Source organism: Myotis davidii, unplaced genomic scaffold, assembly GCF_000327345.1.
Source record: "Myotis davidii unplaced genomic scaffold, ASM32734v1 scaffold1548, whole genome shotgun sequence".
Lineage (NCBI taxonomy): Eukaryota > Metazoa > Chordata > Mammalia > Chiroptera > Vespertilionidae > Myotis > Myotis davidii.
Window position 1 is genome coordinate 124,959 of NW_006298676.1, and position 6,293 is coordinate 131,251.

Consider the following 6,293-nt stretch of genomic DNA (forward strand, 5'->3'; position numbering starts at 1 on the left):
AGGAATTGTAACGATTTTGTGGACACACACACAAAAAATGATGCAGACTGAACATTGCATTTTGTTTCTACACAAATACACATAGCCCCCAACAGTCACCCTCTCTGACATTCTCTTCAGCGCTTAACTGAGGAGGAACGTTTTGCATAGCACCCAAGAGTTGGCAGGGATTACAGAAAGAGGCAAATGTTAGTTATTGATGTTGTTTTGGAAGTTCAGTAGATACCTGGGTTTGAATGGAGGTTCTGTCTCTGGCTAGTTGACCCTCAGCTTCTTCAAATGTAAAAAGAAGTGATAAGACTAACATAATATTGGCTGTTAGTCAGGATAGGGTATGCCATGCTGCAGTAACAGGTAAATCTGGAAATATCAGAAGCTTAGACCAGCAAAAATGGATGCTTCGCTCATGCAAAATCTGATGTGCATCATCTGGGCCCTTCTGCACCTGGTGACTCTGGGAGGCAGGTTCCTTCCAGAATTGCCATCATTTCAGCATGTGGCTTCTAGGGCCACTGAGTCAAGAAAGAGAGGCTAAAAAGTCATGCACTGATGCCTAAATGTTGTGTCTAGAAATGACACATGTCACTTCCACTCACATCACACTGGGGTGATTCCTGGTGCACATAAACCTATGTGCCTGTGGTAGCTGGTGCCACCCTGCCTTGCCGGGTGGGAGATGGAAGGATGAAAGGCAGAACCCAAACTAGCCACATGGTTTTGCTTCACCAGGGCGGACTGGATGTTTAGAACACATGGGCTACTGAGTGAGCACTGACTGTCTCGGCCTCATACCTAACATTAATTCTTTCCTGTGTGGTAGGCATTTTAGATGCTGACCCCACTTACCCCTAACCCTTAGGAAGTAGTTGCTGATGTCACCATTACACGGATGACAGACGGAGCCACAGAGAGGTTGGGCAACTTGCTGAAGTCTCACGTCTAGTTAGTGACGGAGCCAGGATTTAAAACCAAACAGTCTGACTCCAGAGCCTGAGTTCTTCACCTCTGCTGCCTCCCTAACAATGATCTCTCTCCTGGAGGGATTTCTGTAAAATTATAGGCAACGGAAATAAAACACCTGGTCGGCAGTGTCTGAGGTGTAGCCGTCACCCACAAATGGCAGCTATTTCATTCCTGTTGCTGTCGGCTACCTCAAATCCTTTCTGAGTCAACGCAGGGTAAAAATAGATGATTATGTGATAGAGCTTTATTAAAAGGGATCTTTTTTGTCATGGCATCTGGGTCTGCATGAAACGCCTTAATATAACCGTGCAGAGAATGATCAAGTAATCGCCATCAGATGGAAGTAGTTTAGCAAGTCATGCCCATTCTTACCCTGTAATGGCATGAAAGCAAAGTCTACATTTTAATTACCGGCCTGCCATGTCTCATTACTGGTTTCTGCAAGGCTGATCCGAGCAAAGTTTAAGGACACCACCGAAGTTTATTTTGTATTTGTTGTAATTAAACATTAGCAGTGATCTTGACCTGTTCTGTAGGTAGTTAAAGCAAAAGTACTGGGCCGTAAAGTGTAGCCAGAAATAAATTTGGTGTTGAAGGGACTCCCGAGTGTCTTTCCTGCCATGAGTTCACTGATATGGCTCCTGCCCTTTCTCAGGGAACCCAGGCGGTAGCCGAGACAGCCTGATGCGCGGGTGAATGAGCACCACCCTGAGAAAATGAACTGATTTGGATTCTCTTGATTTGCATAGACCAGTGAAGGATAGCACCGAGTCTGCGGAAGGACTGGGGTGATTCCTGGTGCATATAAACCTATGTGCCTGTGGTAGCTAGTGCCACCCCTCCTTGCCAGGTGGGAGATGAAAGGATGGAAGGCAGAGTCTTGTACTTGAGAAGTATTTCCAGCTCTTCCCTATCACTGGGAGTGGAAGCATAGCCCTATTTGATTTTTTTAACCTTTTTTTTCAGAAGCTCCATTTCCACTGTAGATTGCAGCCCATTGTCTCCGGTCTCCGACAAAAAAGATGCCCCCGCCCAATCTCCCATTCCTTCAACCTCAAGTGTGAGGTGCTGTGCTTACACTTGGGCCGAGATAGAAAGATAAGGAAGGAGACACTGCCCAGTATCTTTTATCTCCACACACCAGTAGATAAATAATAAACTAAGGAAGATGGACTTTCAAAAGCGCTAAATAGAGAGGCCCCAGGGGATGCAAAGGAAGGGCAAATAAATTGGAGGATGGGCTAAGGATGCTGAGTCAGGTATGTGGATGCCTCCTAGTCCTTTCATAGCAATCAGAGTCCACAGGCATTACTGTTCCTAGGAAGTAAATAGGTCGGGTTAGTAATGTAATTCCCCAGTATGCCTTTAGCTTTAACTAAATGTCATTCTATAGGCTCTCTGGATTAGGTAGTGACACTTTTCTCACTGGAAACTACATCAGTGGATATTGGATAAATTTTTGGCAAGTCTTTAAAAAGAAGTGTTCTTCACTGGAGAGCATTGTGCTAAGTGAAATAAGCCAGTTGGAGAAAGATAAATATCACATGATCTCACTCATATGTGGGATATATATATAATGATCATCATAATTTGATGAATAAGAATAGATCCAGAGACAGGGGGTGCGGGGGGTGAATTAAAGAGCAACCAAAGGACTGTATGCATGCATATTAGCATAACCAATGGACACAGACACTGGGGCTTGCCCGGGTGGGATGGCTGGTGTGTGTGTGTGGGGAGGGTCAATGGGGGAAAAAGGAGACCTATGTAAAACTTTAGACAATTTAAAAAAGTGTTCTTCAAAATAGCATGTATTCTATGATTATAACTAAACAAAAATGCCCATATATGTGGCCAACATCCAAGTAGGAATCCTATCTAATAAAAGGGCAATATGCAAATTAACTGTCACTCTGTCACAAATATGACGGTGCCCATAGCGGCCAGGGTGGGATGCTGGCGGCATTGCCCCGGCGACATGAGCCCAGTGTCCTGTGCCCCCACTGCACGAAGGGAAGGAAGAGCCTCTGGCCAGAGGCTGAGGCACAGGACGCTGGTGTCATTGCAGGCTGGGCTGTGGCCCCCACCCCTCCGCCCTGTGCATGAATTTCATGCACCAGGCCTCCAGTATGCATGATAAAGGTAGTTATTTTACAGTGGTGACATTATGAATTCATTTTTGATAAAATGTTTTCAGTATTATACCACCTTCAATTTAGAGAGAAAAGAACAAATAACTATTCTGTTACATCCAAAACATTACGTTAAAAAAAAAAATCAGAGGAAAAAAACATCAATGGTGAGGTTCAGAAAGGGAATCTTTAAAAATAACTCAGGAACAGTCACACTTGATGGAAATTCTGACCTTTGGGCAGAGAACTTGAAAGGGGTTTTAAAACTGAAACGCATGTTAGGGGAATACAGGAAGCTTTTTAGGAGTCCGTAGATCCTGGTCATCGGGAATTTGCTATTGATATTTTTCAAACATCAGAGCACAATGCACACTTTAAATTTAAGGAAGAAAAATTCCCCCCATCACACAAATGCCACAAACCCTCTTCCATTTGTTCCTTATATTCTAATATTTGCTCACAGAATTTAACTTAGCTTTAGAAACATTTGTGCCATTTCCCCTCCACAAAAGACTCTAAGTATTTTTACCCAATACTGTGTTGTTTGAAAGACTCAAAAAAAAAAAAGTTTACTGACTATATTTTAAACATGATTATTCTGGAACATTTGTTGACTTGAACTATTTCATCTTCTCTTTTAAAAAAAACCAACGTGGAGATTATAGTGGAAAGAGATGTCAGTCTTTTCATCCTGGACTTGAACAGACACACGGAAAGGTGCAGGTCACAGGAGACAGGGATGCTGCAGCCGTGGGCATTTGCCCTGGGGTTCTCTCTGATGCTGCAGAGCCTTTGATCTATGAGGCTGACATTCTAGAAAACGGTGCCGAAAATGGAGGTCTAGCACAGAGTCTGTGCCAGGATCCTCTGGCGACGGTGTGTCCTGGTGAAAAGAGGATGCACATATGTGGGGCGACGCTGTGGGGTTCAAGTCCGGGCCTCGCCTCCAGGAAACTACCTGGTCTGCCCAACCTTCGCCAGAGCTCTACCCTTTGAAACCCAAATGCCCTTTTGAAGTGTAAGCTCCTGACCATTTCCTGTTCTGCCCGGATTCGACCTGCAGAGCCGGATTGCACAATCTCAGCCTCCTGCTGGCAGGGCAGCAGCCAGCCTGGCCTGGGCTGTGCTAGGCCAAGCGGAACCGCTGAACAAACACCCTCAGGATTGCTGCAGGCCCTGGCCCTGCAGTTGGAGACACAGTGCCATCTAGTGGAGGAGAGGGAAAAAACCCTATTATTTAAAAAAAAAATTCTAATTAGTGGAGAACCATTGAAAGAGACCAAAGAATCGACTGTCCGCTTCCATACCAAAGGAGCTGGAGAGTCAGAGAGGGAGGTGGGTTTTCCAAGCGTCACACAGCCTCCCCACCCGAGCCTCAGTTCGGTGTTCTTTGCGCTACACCACAGTGGAGAAACCCTCTGTGATGGCGCAAGGCCAGAGCACATTCTGTTGCCCACCTTCTCCCCACCCCCCTGCAAACGTGCTGACCACGTACATCACACTGGGTTACAAGCAGGAGACGCCATGGGTCCCCTGTGCCCTGAGGGGAGAGACGAGAGCTTGCCAGCCCGGCCTTTCCCATCCCTTCCCCCTACTCCTTTAGAGCTAAGGAAAATTTTGCACCTCCCTGGTCCTGGGGTACATCCTGGTCCTTCCAGGTCCCCAGGCGCCCCAGATCCCAGAAGAGGTAGGGGTGGGGTGCGGGGAGCAGCACCCTTGTTTTCTGTGCTCTCGAGCCTGCTGTGACCTTGATTAAAGGGCTCCACAGCCAGGCTGCAGCTGCGAGGCCTTTCCACTGAGCAGGCTGTTCCCCAGGCTGTGGGGGGAACACGCTGCATTATTCAGTGTCGGTGCGAGGGCTGGAGGGAAAGGTGGGAGCCAGCGCCTCCTTCAGCCCCCGAAATAAAATCCTAAATGTTGACTTGCAGCAGAGGCCTGTGCTTTGGGATAAACCTCGGTCTCGTTTCTCGTGGACCTCCTACGGCAGTGGAAGGATGGATGGGCTGTTCCTTCCTTCAGAGCCGGGCCTCCCCTCGGTCCCTAGACCGTCGTTCCTGCGGGAAGGGCCAGCCGTCCTGCCTTACACGAAGGTCGCCGGCAGAGTCAAAGCCGTGAATGTGACTCTGAAGGATGTCCTGTGAACCGTTAAACTCTCTCCTTTCATTGAATTTTTTTAATGCTGATTAGAGGAAGGGGCACTGTTAGCACCATCTGTTTTTCTACCCAGGGAATCTGACTCAGGGACTTTGTGGACTGGAATGTCCTGAACTGGCTAAGGTTTGACGAAACCTTCGGTGCCCAGGGCTCTGGCTGAGTCAGAGCAGCGTCACGTGGGCTGGTTTCCCCCTGGCACACGCGGCTGAGCTCCCTGGTGGCAGAACAGCCTGCCCAGCCAAACACCGAGGGCCTGTGCCTGGCACCCCAACCAGAGAGCTCACCCCAGGCCGGGCCCTGCTTGCTCCTGCCTCCACGGCCCCTCCATGGCCCCTCCTCGGCCCCTCCACAGCCCTTCCTTGGCCCTGTCTTGCTCTCCAACATTCTTTCTCCTTCAAAGCACGTGGTTAAAACAGGGCTTTGCCCGTGTGTCTGGGGGTCTGTTGAGCTGTAGAGGCATAGGAGGCCCTGCCTTTCAGCCCAACCTGTCCCTGGAAGGGGGGCCAGAAACAGCATCTTCATCACATAGACCAGGTCCCCCCACAGGAGCTGTTATAATTGGGTTGCATTTCTAACCGGAGACCTGGCACCAAGTGACTCACAGTGACATCCAGCAGCACTTCATAAGAGCCAGCATGTCCCCAGACCTCTCTGATCGTCTGCCCGAGGCACATCTCTGACGAGCCTTCGCTTGATTCTGGCAGGGCCTCTGCTCATCACTCAGTGTTCCCGGGCCGCGCTGTCCCTCCCGGGCACACCTGCCGGAGCCCTGGCTGTCCTCTCCTGGCCTTGATCTGAGGCCATTGGTCCCCCGGTTGCTCCACTCCGGCGGGTGCTTCTGCTTTTCTCACTGAACTCCTTTAACTAAAAGACCATCAAACATTTTCATAGGCCCCCTCTCCCTCCGGCCCCCACACGGACATTATCCACACTGTGGCGCCCAGCTCCCCGGATCATCAAAACAGCACCCCCATTGTTGAAACGGGGCCGTGGTTAGCATGTAAAGAAAACCCCTATAAAATGCACTTACAGATCTGAGCCTCA